At 41.8% G+C, this 17431-nt stretch overlaps 1 protein-coding gene across 1 annotated transcript in view; it reads left to right on the forward strand.

Annotated features, from left to right (window-relative positions):
* The first annotated feature begins 197 nt into the window (after positions 1-197).
* Positions 198-17431, forward strand: part of CCDC170 (coiled-coil domain containing 170) — a 97726-nt gene continuing 80492 nt past the window's right edge. Inside the window, exon 1 of the mRNA XM_034991023.1 lies at positions 198-273. The gene's annotated coding sequence lies outside the window, so the exon portion shown is untranslated. The remainder of the gene's footprint in view (positions 274-17431) is intronic.

Genomic DNA, 17431 nt, shown 5'->3' on the forward strand with positions numbered 1-17431 from the left:
GGCCGGCCGCCAGGTCCCGCGAGCGCCGCCAGCGTCGGGCCCGCGCCGTCTGCGCGTGTTTACTAGTTGCCCGAGGAGACGCGCGCGCACCCGCACCCGCGCGCGCACCCGCACCCCCGCGCGCACCCGCACCCCCGCGCGCACCCGCACCCGCGCGCGCACCCGCACCCGCACCCGCGCGCGCACCCGCCGCTCCCCGCCGCTCCCCGCCGCCTGCGCTCCTCTAGCTCCAGGCGCCCGGACCCGGCCGGCGACGGCGCCCCCGCGCCCGAGGTACGTCCCAGCCCGCCGGCCGCGCACGGGGGTGGCCCCGGCGGCCCCTCGGAACGCCGCCGAGTACCGGGGCCGGCCGGCCGCGAGGCGCCCGGGCGCGGCGTGGGTGCCTCGTAGTGGGTATGGCTCCGCCTTGGAAGTGGCCTGGGACGGCCCGCGGCCGGTTAATTTTAGGAAGTTAGGGGCAGGTCGTGAGTTTGTGACGTGCGTCTGAATTTCAGTTCGCTTCTCTGACCACTGAAACGGGAGAAGTGCTAAAGACAACTCCTGTAGACCCGCGGACTCCCCCACCCCTTTCATTTAACTTACGCTGCTTGCCTAAGAAGTGATTCAGAGCAGTTTCTTCAAAATCTGGTGTGGTAGGATTGATGGCGGTCCTGAGCAAAGTCGCTGGCCTTTTTGTTGCTGGTCACCCTAGAAACAATCGTTCAGTTGTCCTTGGATCCATTTACTCAATTACTTAGGCATTGGGGTCTTTGGGGCATCAGATACACACACACACACACACACACACACAGACAGACACACACACGAAGTTAAGGCTGGCTGAGCCAGGGTTAAGTATCCCGTTTTGGACCTGGCATCAGGGTCCCACCAGGCATGGTGTGCTGGGGTGTTGCTAGAGACAGGGAAGGAATTGTGTTCAGCAGAGCTGCTAACCGAGGAGTTGTCCTCAGCCTAACCATACTGGACCACAGAAATCTCTGGGGGACACTCTTCGATTCAAAACATGGGGTGGATTCTCCAACATGTTTTAGGAATTCTAATATTTAGAAGCTTTGATTGCTGCCCTACATCTGATCTATATTTCGATTTCTTTGATTCCTGGCTTATTGTGGAAAATTAGTAATATATTGTACAAATAAAAGTGTTTTTTTTTTTTTCCATTTGACATTTTGCCAGTTTTATCCCAATATGGCATGCTCTGTGAAATAAGAATGTTAGCCCAGGGGCGCCTGGGTGGCTCAGTCTGCTGAGCTGCGGACTCTTGATTTCCCTGGGCAATGATCTCAGGGTCGAAGGATCCAGCCCCCATATCTCTGTGCTCAGCAGGAGTCGGCTTGAGGATTCTCTCTCCCTCTCCCTCTGCCCCTCCTCCACTTGTGCTCTCTCTCTCAAATAAATAAATAAATCTTTAAAAAAAAGAATGTTAGCCCATGCATAAGTATTTAGTATTTTTATATTATTTATATTTGTTTGGAGAAACAATTGAAAGTGAATTATAGACATCATGACCCTTCATTCCCAAATATTCTAGTAGGTATCTCCTAAGAGCAAGGGCATTCTCCAACCACAATGCAATGATCAAAAGCAGGATATCTGACATTGCTGCAGTAACTTTATCTAATGTATACTATCTACAAAAATTTTGCCAATTGTCCCAATAATGTCATATACTGCAGAATATTTTTTCATGTCAGGATCATGCATTGTATTTAGTTATGTGTCTTTAGTCTCTATAAACCTGGAACAGTTCCTCAATCTTTCTTTGTTTTTGATGATACTGATATTTTTACAGAGTCTAGGTCATCTGTCTTGCAGAATAAGTTCGTCTGATTGTTTTTCATTAGATTTTTGGTAGAAATACTGTGAAGTGATATGTTTCAGTGCATCACACCAGGAGGTGCATGATGTCACTTTGTCCCACTTTTGGTGATCCTGATTGGTAGTATTTGCCAGAGTTTTCCACTGTGAACGTGAAAAAAAAAAAAAAGCTTTAGCCATAAATAAGTGATCATATTGAGTAATCTTATTGATTCATATTGAGGTTTTTAGGATAAATTTTACTGCCTACATAAAGGAAAATATTCGGGGTGCATGGGTGGCTGAGTTGATTAAGTATGCAACTCTTGATTTTGCTCAGGTCATGATCTCAGTGTCATGGAATCAAGCCCAGCATGGGGCTGCACTTTCAGCTTGGAGTCGGTTTGAGATTCTCCCTCTGCCCCTTCCCTCCCCGCACCTGCGCATGCTCTCTTTCTCTAAATAAATAAAATCTTTTTTTTTTTTGAAAAAAAGGAAAATATTCACCAAGCCCAAGATTTTAATTGACCTGAAAGACCTAAATTTTACTGACACTAAAAGTAGAAGCTGAAAGATCAGCATTTATTAAAGTTAATTTTTCAGTTTACTAAATACTTCATCTGAGACAATCTTAAAACTCAGGTAGGCAAGGCAAGAATTTCCTATTATATGGATGTGAAAATGGCTTGCTCAGTTAGCAACTGCTGTAGCTGGGACTTAAATATCTTTCTTTTGAAAGTTTAGTCCTTTTCTGACCACACCATCCTATACTGAAAACAGAATAAAATATAATAGTATGCAACTGTATGAGGACATAGAATACTGCAGAGACCAGAGGTACTAGTTCTGGGTTCAAGCAATCCTGATTATACCCTTTATTATCTGTGATGACATGGGCAAAAAAATTACTTATGTCTCTGACTATAGTTTCTTCATCTGAAACATGGGATCAGAGTCCTTACCACGTAGCATAGTTTTGGGATTTCACAGTTAATATATCTAATCCATCCAAACTGACAGAGTTAAGTGCTTATTAATATTAGCTCTTCTTATTCTCTGTAACCTGTGGAATTTGCCTTGGCATCTACCCCCTACTGCCATCACTGATACCTCCATTAATAATACCTCCGTCACCACCTCAAGAAACAGTAATTGAGGATTTGTGTGAGGTAGTGAGGGTAAAAAAATGAATTTGACAGTTTCTGCTCACAGTGAAGAATCAAGAGTTCACAATCAAGAAAAACAGACACACAAACAGATGGCTTTCGTTGGTATCACCCATGACCCAAATTTAATGGGACATTTTTCTCAAGTTGGTTACCTCTAATCAAATTATCAGTAGAGCTTTACTAGGCTAGAAAATGTGATGAATACTGCGAGCAGTGTCATGTGACTTGAAGTATAACAGCTCAAGCACAGAAGTCTGAAACATGCTTCCGGGAAATTTACAAATATAGCTTTGAGCAGAACAGTGTAACTTTGCTGTGCATTTGAAATAAGGCATGGGGAAAAAAAAGAAATAAGGTATGGAAGCTGAAAAATGTTACCACATTATTAAAATAATACCAGTGAGCAAAAAGCTACAACAGTCGTTTGGTAAAAACAGATCAGAGATGGCTTTGCTCTGTCAGTGTTTTCACATACCTAGAAGACCTGAACCAAAGTTGAGGCTCCAGTAAATAGTACTGTTGGGACTTTGAGCAAGTCTCTTTCCTCTCTGTGAAACAGATTAACTAACTGTCTGATGGGGTTGTTCTGAGAAGAAAATGTAAGTAGCAACAGCTTATCAACAGCTATACATCCTCAGAGAACAACAGACCTGGAGCTGGTGAAGTATAGTTAAAAAGGAAGTCAAGTCAGTTTTCCCTTTATTTCCCCACTACTTTTTAAAAAATTATGAGAAAATCATCTTACCCATTTTTATGTGCACAGTGCAGTGGCAGTAAGTACATTTATGTTATTTTGCAACCGTTCCACCATCCATGTCTAGAACTCTTTATTTTTTTAGAACCGTTTTCATCTCAAAAAACTGAGACTCTATACCCACTAACCCATAACTCCCCATTCCCCTCTCTCCCTTGGCCCTGGAACACTAGGTACCTCATATAAGTGGGATCATGCAGTGTTTGTCATTTTGTGACTGCCTTATTTACTTAACATAATGTGCTCAAGACTCATCCCTGTTGTAGCATGGCAGAATTTCCTTTCTTTTTAAGGCCAAATAATATTCCATTATATGTATATATCATGTTTTGTTTATCCATTCATCTGTGCACAGACACTGGAGTTGTTTCCACCTTTGGCTCTAGTGAATAATTCTACTTTGATCAGAGGTGCATAAATAGTTCTTCAAGACCTTGTTTTCAATTCTTTTGGGAGTGCTGGATGATAATGGTGTTTCTATTTTTAATTTTTTGAGGCGATACCATACTGTTTTCCATAGTAGCTGAACCATTTTACATTGCCATCAGCAATTCATGAAGTTTCCAATTTCTCTACATCCTTGTCCACACTTAGATTTTTCTTTCCTGCCTCCCTCCTTCTTTTTTCTTTTTATAGTGGCCATCCCAATGGTATGAGGTAGCATCCATTTATACTTTTTAAAAATAGTTTTTTTTAAAAAGATATTTATTTGAGAGAGAGAGAGAAAGTGTGAGCAGGGGGAGGGGCAGAGAAAGACGGAGAAGCACATGGGGCTCTATCCCAGGACCCTGAGGTCATGACCTGAGCCGAAGGCAGAGGCTTAACCGACTGAGCCACCAAAGCACTCCTCCATTTCTACTTTCTAAAGACTCATTTCTTCCCTCTTCCAGTTTGTTTTTTTTGTTTCCCCCTCCTCCTTTTACTCAAACTCAAGTTTACGAAAAGATATGACTCTAATCACATGTCTTCATATGAATTTAAGTTAGAAGCCTCCCTATCCTAGGTATAAAGAAAAAAACCTAAATCTCCCAAAAAAAGGCAAGAAAGAAAAAAAGAAACAAAAAGCAGAGAAAGAAGAAAAAACAAAATGATGGTGGAAATAAATATGAATATAGCAGTAATTACAATAAAGGAGAATGGACAAAATGCTCAGTTAACTGACAAAATTGTCAGATTGAATTTTTTTGATCTAAGTATATGGTGTTTATGAAAGACATATAAACAGTAGTATATGGAGAAGTTGGGAGCACAGTGTATAAAAAGATTCATCAGGCATGGGGCGCCTGGGTGGCACAGTTGGTTAAGCCTCCGACTCTTGGTTTCGGCTCAGGTCCTGATCTCAGGGTCATGAGGTTGAGCCCCATGTGGGCTCCAGGCTCAGCACTGAGTCTTCTTATGTTTCTCTCTCCCTCTGTCTCTGCCCCTCCCCACCCCCACACTGTCTTTCTTTCTAAAATAAATAAATTTTAGAAAAAGATTCATCAGGCAAAAAATAAGCAAAAGAAAGCTGATTAGATATAACAATATACAAAATACTTAAAAAAAATATTTATTTATTTGACAGAGAGAGAGACAGCGAGAGCAGGAACACAAGCAGGAGGAGTGGGAGAGAGAGAAGCAGGCTTCCCGCCAAGCAGGGAGCCCAATGCGGGGCTCGATCCCAGGACCCTGGGATCATGACCCAAGCCGAAGGCAGATGCTTAACGCTGAGCCACCCAGGCGCCCCTACAAAATACTTTTAAGGCAAAAATGCATTACTAGAAGTAAAGAGAGTTACTATACAGATTACATCAGTATCTCATAATAAAAATTTTCATTCAACAGGAAGGTGTAAGAATTCTAAATGTATATGCAATAACATGGTGTCAAACTTGGTATTCAAATATGCAAAATAAAAATGGACAGAAACAAAATCTATAAGGACATATAGACAAATCCAAACTAGAGTAGAACTTCTTCAACAAACCTCTGAAATAGCAACCAGGCAAAAATTTGGTAAGAGAGCTACTAAAAAAACTAAAGATACAAGCTTGGTTAAGTCATTGTGAAGAAGAATTATAGTATATAAGATATGTGGGATATGACTGTGAAAGTTAACAGGATGACTTTTTCTCTTTGTCTAAGGGAAAAAACACCTTTAGACTAGGAATCGATTGGACAAAATCCTAGAAAATGTACTCTATTGGTAGGGATTGAGCTAGATCAGTAATTACGTGTTTTTCCCTTGTAAATAAATAAGGACTTTCTACTATCAAAAGTAAATGATGACAGTCTGAACAATGAAAACATTAGACACACCCACCTTGAAGGATTTTTTATAAAATAACTGACAGGACTCAAAAGTGTCAAGGACACTAAGGAGACACAACACCAAATGCGATGAGGGGACCTAGACTGGTTTCTGGACCACAGAGAGAACAATAGCGGAAAAACTGGTAGCTTAGTTAATAGTATGGTACCAATATTAGTTTCCTGGTTTCAATAAATGTACCTTGCTTATCCTGGTTATTAACGTACAGAAACTCAGTTCTAATTTGGCAACTTTTCTCTAAGTCTAAAATGATTTCAGAATAAAATGTTTAAAAAAATAGATGATAACCACTTAATTTATTTGTATATCTAAGTTTGTTGATTTTAACTCCCAACACTTGGTTTCTCCTGTTACCTAATCTCTCTTTGACCACCTGGCTTTGGAATGCAGCATGAGAGAAAGCGTTCAAAGGACAAGTAGGAGAGCTTTTTGAACACCAAACAGGGCAAGTTTTTGTTTGCATATTTTTAAATGTGTGTGTGTTTACTTAATGTTACCAAATACAGTGTGTAGTATGTTTGAAACAATAGTGAGTGCTCCTTGGTTTGTACTCGAATTAAGTTGACTCATTATAAAGACTTTCTTTTTCTGTGTTCAAGGACAACGTAAAAACATTTAATTGAAGAAGGGAGTAACGTTTGCTGCCCTAGGAATTATTTATGCTATGTACTTTACCCAAGGTGGTTTTTTTTTTTTTTTCTCCTTGTTTTGCTTCCATTTTTTTTTCCCCTTTAGAAATTGGTACTTTGGTGGCTTAGATCTAAGGCAGAGAACTTCAAAGGCATTGCTGAGGTAGACCAGTAGCACCATACTCTTTTTTCTTACTGATACCAGCATAATTATTGGTTGTAGCTTCAATATTGACATGTTTAATTAGTGCTTGAATAAAATATCTTAAATATTGCTTATAAAAACAAATATATGCCTTATATTTCTGAGTAACTGAAATAACTTCCTTTTCATGGAATTTACCCTATGATTTCCTTCTTGAATCTTCCCTGTTAACTTTGTGCAGAAAATCATTTTTCAGCATAGTCAGACCATCATAGCCTAACCTCAGTATCAGTGCAAAGGGGAACAATTTTCAGACTATATTTATATTTGACTATAATTGTCACATTTCCTTAAGTCTCTTCTACTTCAGGGCAAAAGAAATGGGTAGTAGAGGAGAATATGAAAAGGAAGTCTTGATGTTGACATCTTGTGAACATTTGAAGTAAGCAAAAATGAGAAGTTGGGAGGAAATCTGAATCAGAAATATTCTGCTTAGTGAATCACATGTCGTGTTAGTCACCTATTTGGCAACCTCCCATTGAATCCTAGGCTCTTTGTTAGCATGGAAGATACAGAAATTCTTTCCTTTTTTTTTTTTTTTGGTAAAGATTTTATTTATTTATTTATTTGAGAGAGAGAGCGAGAGAGAGCAGGAGCGGGGAGGAGAGGGAGAAGAAGTCTCCCCGCTGAGCAGGGAGCCCAGTGTGGGGCTTGATCTCAGGACCCTGGGATGATGATCCTGGGATCATGACCTGAATCACAGTCAGACACGTAACTGACTGAGCCACCCAGGCATCCCAAACAGTCACTGTTTTAGCTAAAGTCTTGTTCTCATAAAAGTTATATTCTTGTGGGGGAAATAAATAACAGAAAAGTAAAGAAATAGATAAGCAAGGTAATTTATGGTAAAAAAAAAAAAAAGAGAGTGGTAAATGCTTTAACAAGAAGCTAAGGCACAGGGCGCCTGGGTGGCTCAGTCGTTAAGTGTCTGCCTTCGGCTCAGGTCATTGATCCCAAGGTCCTGGGATCAAGCTCCGCTTTGGGCTCCCTGCTTGGCAGGAAGCCTGCTTCTCCCTCTCCCACTCCCCCTGCTTGTGTTCCCTCTCTGGCTGTGTGTCTCTCTGTCAAATAAATAAATAAAATCTTTAAAAAAAAAAAAAAAACAAAACAAAAAAGAAGCTAAGGCAGGATGCCAGGATCAAGATTGGCTGGGGTAAAGGGTGAGGTCTACTTTGGATAGGGTGGGTAGGAAGGGCTCCCTAAGGAGATGATGTTTGTGCTGAGTTGTGAATGATCCCAAGAAGGAATGTTCTCAGTAATCACAAGGGCAGCTACAGGCCCTTAGGCAGGAATGAGGGCAATGTGCTTAAAAAGAGCCCAGCTTGTAAATGTCCCTCAGTTGGGGTATGTCCAGTGTTCCCTCATAGATTCAGCTTAATCCTTTCTGGCGTTTATGGTAATTCTCTATGAGAGATGTTGTATTCTCAGTGCACCATGTTAGGAGCCGTATGTCAGTTCATCTCATCACTGATGTTATGAAAGTCCAAGAGAGGCCGAGGATCCGTTGCACGTCAGACAGACTAAAGGTGCTTGACAACATGTGCCCTGCAGCTACAGTTGCTCCAAAGAACATCACTGAAATAATTGGTGAATGATATGATGCCATAGTTAAATTCCTTAAATTTGACTGTTTTATGCAAAGGGATGTTCTTGCTTTTAGGAGATACGTGCTGAAGTATTTGGGGGTGAAGGGCCATGATGTCGGCAAATTACCCATGATTCAGCAATCATAGTTGTAATAAACTCACGGAGAAAGCAATCGGTCAGATGTGGCAAAATGTTCTCAGAGTTGGCGAATCCAAGTGAAGCATATACTTGGGTTTATTGGATTATTCTTGCAACTTTACTGTAAGATTGAAATAAAACTTAAGAAACATGTGCCTGCTACAAATGGAGTGACAAAGTAGAAGACTCGCTCTTCCTAAGTATTGAGCTTGCAGTGTAGTCCAGTAAATAGTAAATGGTAACAAATAAAAGTTTAAAAAATGATGGCGGAAAGCATGCCTAGAGTAAAGACATGGTCTCAGATAAGGATCTAGCAGGAAATACAAAAACAATTACACAGGGTGTTCTAGTAGACCAGGGGCAAGGATGGAGCTGGGCAAGTTTGGCTTCTGGTGGTGGGGGAGGTGATGTTGCCTTTGAAGCGCCGGCAGAACAGGCAGGCAATGTTCAGTAGATGGTTGGAAATGGATCTCTAGCTAGAGGTGCAGATTTGGGAGCCATCAGACTGGCTGAAATCTCAGCAGGGCAGGAAGCTGGCCAGAGAAGGTGTTTCTGGTGACAGAGGGTTGAAGACAGATCCCCAGAGAATATCAAGTTAAGGAGTGGTGAAGGAGGATGAGCTGCAGGAGGGACTGCGAGGGGTGGGCCAGGTAAGTCAGAGGAGGGAGCAATGCAGAGAGGTGAGGGAGATGAGTAAGGAGAGTTCAAGGAGAGTGTGCTTTGTGTGGCACATGCCCAAGGGAGGTCAAGTCAGGGAGGGGGAAAAGTGTTCCCTGGAAACCCTCTTACACTATTGGTGGGAATGCAAACTGTTGCAGCCACTCTGGAAAAGAGTATGGAGGTTCTTCAAAAAGTTGAAAATAGGGCGCCTGGGTGGCTCAGTTGGTTAAGCGACTGCCTTCGGCTCAGGTCATGATCCTGGAGTCCTGGGATCGAGTCCCGCATCGGGCTCCCTGCTCGGCGCGGAGTCTGCTTTTCCCTCTGACCCTCTTCCCTCTCGTGCTCTCTGTCTCTCATTCTCTCTCTCTCAAATAAATAAATAAAATCTTTAAAAAAAAAAAGTTGAAAATAGAGCTACCATATGATCCAGCAATTGCACTACTGGGCATTTACCCCAAAGATACAAATGTAGGCATCCGAAGGGGTACGTGCACCCCGATGTTTATAGCAGCAATGTCCACAATAGCCAAAATATGGAAAGAGCCCAGACGTCCATCGACAGATGAATGGATAAAGAAGATGTGGTATATATACACAATGGAATATTACTCAGCCATCAGAAAGGATGAAATCATGCCATTTGCAGTGATGTGGATGGAACCAGAGGGTATTATGCTAAGTGAAACAAGTCGGAGAAATACAAGTACCATACGATTTCACTTATATGCGGAGAAACAAAACATGAATATAGGGGAAGAAAAGGAAAAATAAGATGAAAACAGAGAGGGAGGCCAATCATAAAAGACGCTGAACTCTAGGAAACAAACAGGGTTGCTGGAGGGGATGTGGGTGGGGGGATGGGGTAACTGGGTGACGGTCATTAAGGAGGGCACTTGATGTCATGAACACTGGGTATTATGTGCAACTGATGAATCACTAAATTCTACCTCTGAAACTAATTAAAAAAAAGTGTTCCCCGGATTTGGTGGTCAGGGCAGTCTTCTCCCAGGAAGTGAGCTTTAAGCTGAGCTGTGGAAGGTAAGAGTCAGCGAGGCAAAGGATCGGGGGCGGTTGTGTTGGATACGTCTTCTCCACAGCACAAAGCATGGATGCTGGCTGTGGGAGAGGAGGAAGCAAAGTCCACTCAGGCAGCCACAGAAGGCCAGTGTGGCTGGAGTGTGGTTGGAGAGCACAGTGAGGTGAGAAGTCATGGGTGTGGAAGCTGGGGAAGTAGGCAAGGGTCAGATCATACAGGACTTTATAGGAATTTGGATTTTGCCCTGAGGGCAAGGGATGCCCCTGGAGAATTTTTTTTTTTAATTTTTTTAGATTTTTTTTAAATTTTTATTTATTTATTTTTATTTGAGAGAGAATGAGAGAGAGAGAGAGAGAGCATGAGAGGGGGGAGGGTCAGAGGGAGAAGCAGACTCCCTGCTGAGCAGGGAGCCCCATGCGGGACTCGATCCCGGGACTCCAGGATCATGACCTGAGCCGAAGGCAGTCGCTCAACCAACTGAGCCACCCAGGCGCCCGCCCCTGGACAATTTTAAGTCTTGGAATATATTGAACAGTTCTGCATTTTATTTATTTATTTATTTATTTATTTATTTATTTATTTATTTATTTTTAAAGATTTTATATATTTGACAGAGAGAGACACAGTGAGAGAGGGAATATAAGCAGGAGGGGTGGGAGAGGGAGAAGCAGGCTTCCCGCCAAGCAGGGAGCCCGATGTGGGACTCGATCCCAGGACTCTGAGATCGTGACCTGAGCCGAAGGCAGACGCTTAACGACTGAGCTACCCAGGTGCCTGAACAGTTCTGCATTTTAAAAAGATCCCTTTAGGGGCGCCTCGCTGGCTCAGTCAGTACAGCATGTGACTCTTGATCTCGGGGTCCAGAGTTCGAGCCCCACGTTGGGCCAGAGCCTACTTAAGAAAATAAATAAAAATAAAAAGAATCCTTTGGCTACAAATGGACTAGCCCCTTGGTGGGGTAGGGGAGGGTAGGGATAAGTCTGAGGTTGAGGAGACTCTCTGGGGGCTGTTGTGGCAATCTAGACTAGCATGGCAGGCATAGATGGACGTTGAAAGTGAAGAGTTGCTTAGGTGTGAGAATCAAGACAGAAGCATTGGAACTGGAAGAAGAGAGAGAGAAATTGTAAAGTATGGGCTATTGGTTCAAGGAACTGGGTGGGTGTTTGTTGCCATTCGCTGAGATGGAGAAAGAGCAGGTTGAGGGAAAGTAGCATGAGTTCAGTATTAGACATTTTGGGTGGGAGGTGTCTGTGCTATCTGGGTGACATCCCCTGGGCAGTTAGATGTAGATCCTGAGCCCAATAGAGAAGTTTCAGGTGGGCATCGTCATATACGTGGGGCACCTCAGCACATAGATGGTTCTTGAAGTCACAAATAAAGGAAGGCCAGAGAAATAAGAGGGTGTTTTTTGTTTGTTTGTTTTTTTGCTTTTTGTCAAGACAACCATTGAGATCGTGACCTGAGCCAAAGGCAGACGCTTAACGACTGAGCCACCCAGGCACCCCTCTCAAGACAACCGTTGAAATAAGAGGTTTTCCAGGGAGAGTGTGAGGAGGAATTTTTAAAAATTGAATTTGACCATGCAATGGTTGAGGGGGAACAGACAGGAAAACTGAAAAGATCCGAAGGGAATAAATTCTTCCTGTGATAGGCACCTGTTAAGAAAATTGTTTACTCATAATTTTATTCATTTATTGACCAAATATTTGTTGGCCTCAAAAGAATATTAACCTTGGAGTGAAGAGACCCGGATATTATTGACTCTGAAATGAGCTGACTTAATCTCTCCAGGTCTGGTTTCTTTATGTGTTCAGGTTCATTTCCACCTCAAGTTTTCTAAGAAATACTAATAAACTAATCATAATTTCCAAAATATTTTATACCAGAAACATATATAAAATAGTAAGTGTATATAAAATAGTAAGTGAGAACATATGGCATAAGTCAGCCCCACTGTTTGGTGAAGGTGAGAACTTAGGAACATCCCTTAACCGTTCCAGGCCTCAGTGTCCTCTTTGGAGTATTAATACTTGATCTGGGCTTTTCACTCTAGATAGTAGACTGAGCTTGCGTGCTTCTGTCTGCTGCTTCTCCGAACCACATTAAAAGAGAGGAAAAAATAAACAGCATCATTCCCAACAGTGCTGGGAATATGACCAGATTTTTTTTTTTTTTTTTTTTTTTTTTACCATTCTGGAAAATACAAGGGCAGGGGCGTCATCAGGTAGATCAATGACAGAGGAGGAGAAGACAGCAGTGGAGGTAGAACTGTTCTTCCCAGAGACCTCTGGAAGCTTCCATGCTTGGAATCGGCAGATGTGGACCTGGATTATTAGGAAGTAGGAAGAAATCAGGCAGACATCACTAGTGAATGGAAATGTGAATCAACTACTTCAATCCCCAGTGCCCCACAACTGCTTCTACTTTGAATTCACCTGTTTGCACTCTATGCAATTCAACGTGCAGTCTATTGTTCATTGAACATTTGTGTCCCTCCCCAATGCACATGTTGAAGCCCTAACCCTCAGTGTGATGGTATTTGGAGAGGAGGCCTTCGGGAGGTGACTGGGTTTAGATGATGAGGTCATGAGGCTGGGCCCCCATGATGGGATGAGTGTCCTTATAAGAAGAGGAAGAGACTGGAACTTTCTTTGCCCTTTGAGGACACCACAGGAAGAGGACCATCAGCAAGCTGGGAAGCGAGTTCTCACCAGGAGCCAGATCAGCGACACCTTGATCTTGGACTTCCCAGCCTCCCACAACTGTGAGGAATAAACATCTGTATCTGAAGCCACCGGTCTGTGGTACTTTGTTACAGCAGCCCACCTGACCAACAGTCAGTCTTTGCTAAAGTTAGCCTACCCACTCTTACCTTCACGACTCACGCCCAGCACTCCCCACTTCGGGCCACGGCCTTCCAAACAAATGTGAAGTGTTATTGTGCTGATGCACAATGGGTGGCATCTTCAGTGCAGAGCCTTTCTTCATAGGAAGGTTTCTCATAACATTTATCCCTAAAGCTGAAGTACATGAACCTCTGCCTTAAAGGAGTGACTTCTCTGGAGAAATACTTTCTGCCCCTCTAATTTCTAGAACCTGAGCAATATCGAGTTAACCTGTTGCTGTTACTTTCTTGCTCACATATCAGGGTATTTTTTTAAATTTAAATTTTTTATTGTTTTGGTGTTGAGCAAAGGATAGCTAGCTCTCTCTGGACCGTGCCTCAAGTACAGAGAGGACATAGGTGTGAGTATAAAGTGTGTAACCGAGGCTGGCAAAAATGCAACTTTTTCTAACAACTGGGCTTAACCCAGGAGACGCTGTTTCCTCCCTTTGGAAGAAAAAGACCATCTTGTCAATTCAGGGGAACTTATTCCAATGGTTTTCCTCACTCCCCCTCTCCCTTAGGTGAACCAAGTTTCTGCAGGTGGGGATGGGCGTGGTTTTGAGTAGCTTAGCATGGGGCGGGGGGCGGAGCGTTTGGGCTGAAGACCATCCTCTGCTGCCTTGGCTCCGACTTCCTTGGGGACTTGGACATTGGTCTCTGCTGAAGTCCTTGGCTTTGCTCTGGCTTCTCAAGGTCCAGCCGTGCAGCAGTTTCCTTATTCCCATCCCAAGTCCCTTTACGTCTGTAGTCTTATCTCTGTCTCCCTTTTTGCTTTCCTTGGGGAAATGGGGAACCAGGGTAGGGTTTCCCTTCCCTGCTTGAGAAGTGACTACAGAAGGTGGAGTTGCCCGCGGGCCCCATGGGCCCGTCACTCAATCATTGTCACTCGTTCCACTCCGAGGAGCTGCACTGCTTGCTGCCTGTAGGGCTCTCCCGCGGGCATCCATCTCCAGGGGCAACATCGTGGGAAGCCAGGGAGGTAGCAGGAGTTTTTATTATCCTCCCCACTCATCTCATCTCAGGTCTTAGGTCCCAAGAGGGCGGGCAACACCTAAGTGCGGGTCATGTCTCCTTTTTCCAGGGCCTGGAGCCACACATCACCTTTCAGGTGGGAAAATGATTCTCCAGCATGAACTGTTCTCTACTCTACAATCTAAAGGAATAATTTTCATGCCGTGAATCCTCAAGGCTTTGTTATTTATATGCAAAGCCATGCTTTTGAAATTTTAAATATTTTAAAGCATTCTCTTTCAGAAAGCCCTCGTCTGAAAATCTAGAGCATTATAGCTCTTGAAAGCTCTGTGGATCCTCTAAATAGGGGCCCGAGCTACATTCTCCTGGACCCGCTGGCTCTATCTACTCACATAATATACTCCAAGTAATGGAATGAGTTGACTTACTGGATGGAATTATCTAGAATCGACAATTAGAATTTTAGGGACTAGCTGCCAAAAACAGTGATCATGGGTTTGGCCATATTGGCTCTTTTCTTTTTTTTATAGTAATTAACCAAGTTGTTTTTTATTTTAAGGATTTTTATTTATTTGAGAGAACGAGAGGGAGCCAAGTGGAGGGAGAGGCAGAGGGAGAGGGACACGCAGACTCCCTGCTTGGAGTGCCGAGCCTGACACCACACGGGGCTTATCCCACGACCCTGAGATCATGCCTTGAGCTGAAACCAAGAGTCAGACCCTTAACCGACTGAGCCACCCAGGCGCCCCGATAATTAGCCAAGTATTTTAAGTCCATTTTTGGTTTATGATTTTAAAATCATGCTGTCTGGGTAGAGAAGAATGCTTATACTCCTGTTCACGAAGGCAAATGTGTAGGCTGGCATTTCCTTAAAAGCAATATTAAAATATTTCTATTTATTCAAGTTTATGACGTTAGGGAGATGAAACTGTGTAGAAGCACTGTCTAGAAAGCATTAATAAGTAATAGAAGAGGTAATACTTAGAGGTAGGTAATGGAAAACTTATCTTAATATTGCTTACTCTTCTGTAGACTGACATGGAACTGTTGAGTACTGAAATGAAGTCTCCTCATGACAATTCTATGGTGCTAGAGAATTACTTTTTTGGAAGATGGGATAGACTGTATCTCAAGTCCCTCCTAAGGGAAATATTCCTGAAGAGCCGATTTGAATAAACAATTTATTAAAGTTTGAAGCATATTACTCCACGTAGGAGCTAAAATATTATTTCTTGAAAACTTTTTCACTTTACAGTAATTTATCAAGTGTTTTATAATACATGGAGTGGAAAAATCCCATTTGGAAAGAGTTCTAGAATCTTGAGCATGTGAAAATCTGTATATAGGATAATGACAAATAAAATATCCCATCTAGTTGTCAATGAAGATTTTGGTTTCCACCATTTCTCTCACAGAAGCTATTCCATTGGTGACGTTTTCAAATTTGCATTCATTATTAGCCTTGACTGCCAAACCCAGTACTCCCGTGGGGCCATATCCACTGTGAACGCTGAAAAACTGCTAGCACTTAAAATTTGGCCTAAAGTTAACTAATTTGCCTGTGATTTGCCTTGCATCCAGTCTGAGAAGTTATCTTGCTAACATAAACAGATTAAAAATAACTTCATAGAACTTTATATTGAACTAAAATATTAGCTTCTAAATTGGCTGGACCTGACCTGTATGACATTTATGAACTTGTAGAAAACAGAATGCACCTTCCAAAAAGTAATTGGAAAATTTAATTATGAAATTATACTTTTTTATACTTTGAACTTAACATTACTTACGGAAATGCAGCTCATTATTACAACGGCCAGATTCGCAGACAGCAATATCGAGAGTGAGAAAATAATTCAGTTTAGGGAGAAACGATTGTTTCACCATTTAACCAGATATATATGGGAAAACAGCATGGTAACTAAGAGCTTGGGCTTTGGAGTCAGACAGACTTGGTTTTGATTTTGGCTGTGCCATTTCATTTGGTCCTTCATTCGTTTTTTAGTATTTAACTGAAACCCAGTCACTGGGGACATAGTGGTGAACAAAACAGGCATTTTCCTGCTTCCTGTAGACCTCATAATCTAGCAGGGGAAGTAGATATGAAATAACTAATCATATAAATAATAGTTATAATATGAAGGATAAGGACTGGGTGCTATGAAATCAAATAACACAAGAACTCATTTAGATTGAGGCTTGGGAAGGCCAATATAAGGACTGAAAGCAGGCCACAAGGTGTTTGGGTAGAGGAGCCAGAGTAAGAGAGAATGATGGGGGGGAGGGAAGGGAGGGGAAAATTCAGAAAAATACAGTTGTAAGATTTATTAGATTTTTTTCCTGTTTGAATCTAAATTTCCTTATTATATAGATAGTAGTAACAGTTTCACATAGTTGCTCTTGGAATTAAGTAACATTGTATTTGAATCATGCTTAATACAGACCTAGCATGATAAGTATTTACTACCTGGTGGCTCTAAATAATAGTAATAATGATGCCTTCATGGAGTTTACATTTACATAATATCCACTGTAGGAATGGAAATAAGCAAAGAGGGGCTAATCATTGCTTAAAGAGCTTCAGAGAAAAGTTCCACATTTATGCTAATTTTAGAAATGAGTTATTTACTACAGTCACATCTGAAGGAAAAAGATCTTAATGTTTTCTGACTAATGAGTGAATTTAAGTGCCTTGTATCAGCGAGGTTACAGAATAAAGATACTGAAGTTATAGAGAGTTGACTGATGTAACTTCCCATATATAAAACCTTGTACATCTGGTCTATAAAACCTTGAGATCAAGATTGGCTGTTGCTCAGGCCCTAACAAGCTTCTAAAGGCAGGATGAGCTAAAGAAATAATTGCAAACTTAATAGCTAAGATATTTTCATAACAAGATTCAGAAAAATTAGAAATTAAATAAATGGACCTTCATCCTAACAAGGATTGAGATTCATAATTTTGGTTCCTTCAAGGGAAGCATTTTATGAATGTTTTATACTTTTGTCTTTATCTAACAAGATGTGGATGAACAATTCATGGCCTTTCCTCCCCTTGGTCAACTATCTCCTGTCCTCTCCAGCTTCTTCTAAAGCTCATATCTCTATTCTAGGTTGATCTCTAGCCAGGGCTGGTTTTAAAAACATGAAGTTTATTATTTTCTATTTTTATAAGAGATGAGTGAAATTCCACCTATACTTCTGGAGTAGTATAGTACCAACTACTATTGGTACTATTTCTTTTCTTCTTCTTTTCTTAGTGAAGTCTTTTTTTTAAGATTTTATTT

This window comes from Mirounga leonina, unplaced genomic scaffold (assembly GCF_011800145.1).
Source record: "Mirounga leonina isolate KUSES-001 unplaced genomic scaffold, KU_Mleo_1.0 Mir_53, whole genome shotgun sequence".
Lineage (NCBI taxonomy): Eukaryota > Metazoa > Chordata > Mammalia > Carnivora > Phocidae > Mirounga > Mirounga leonina.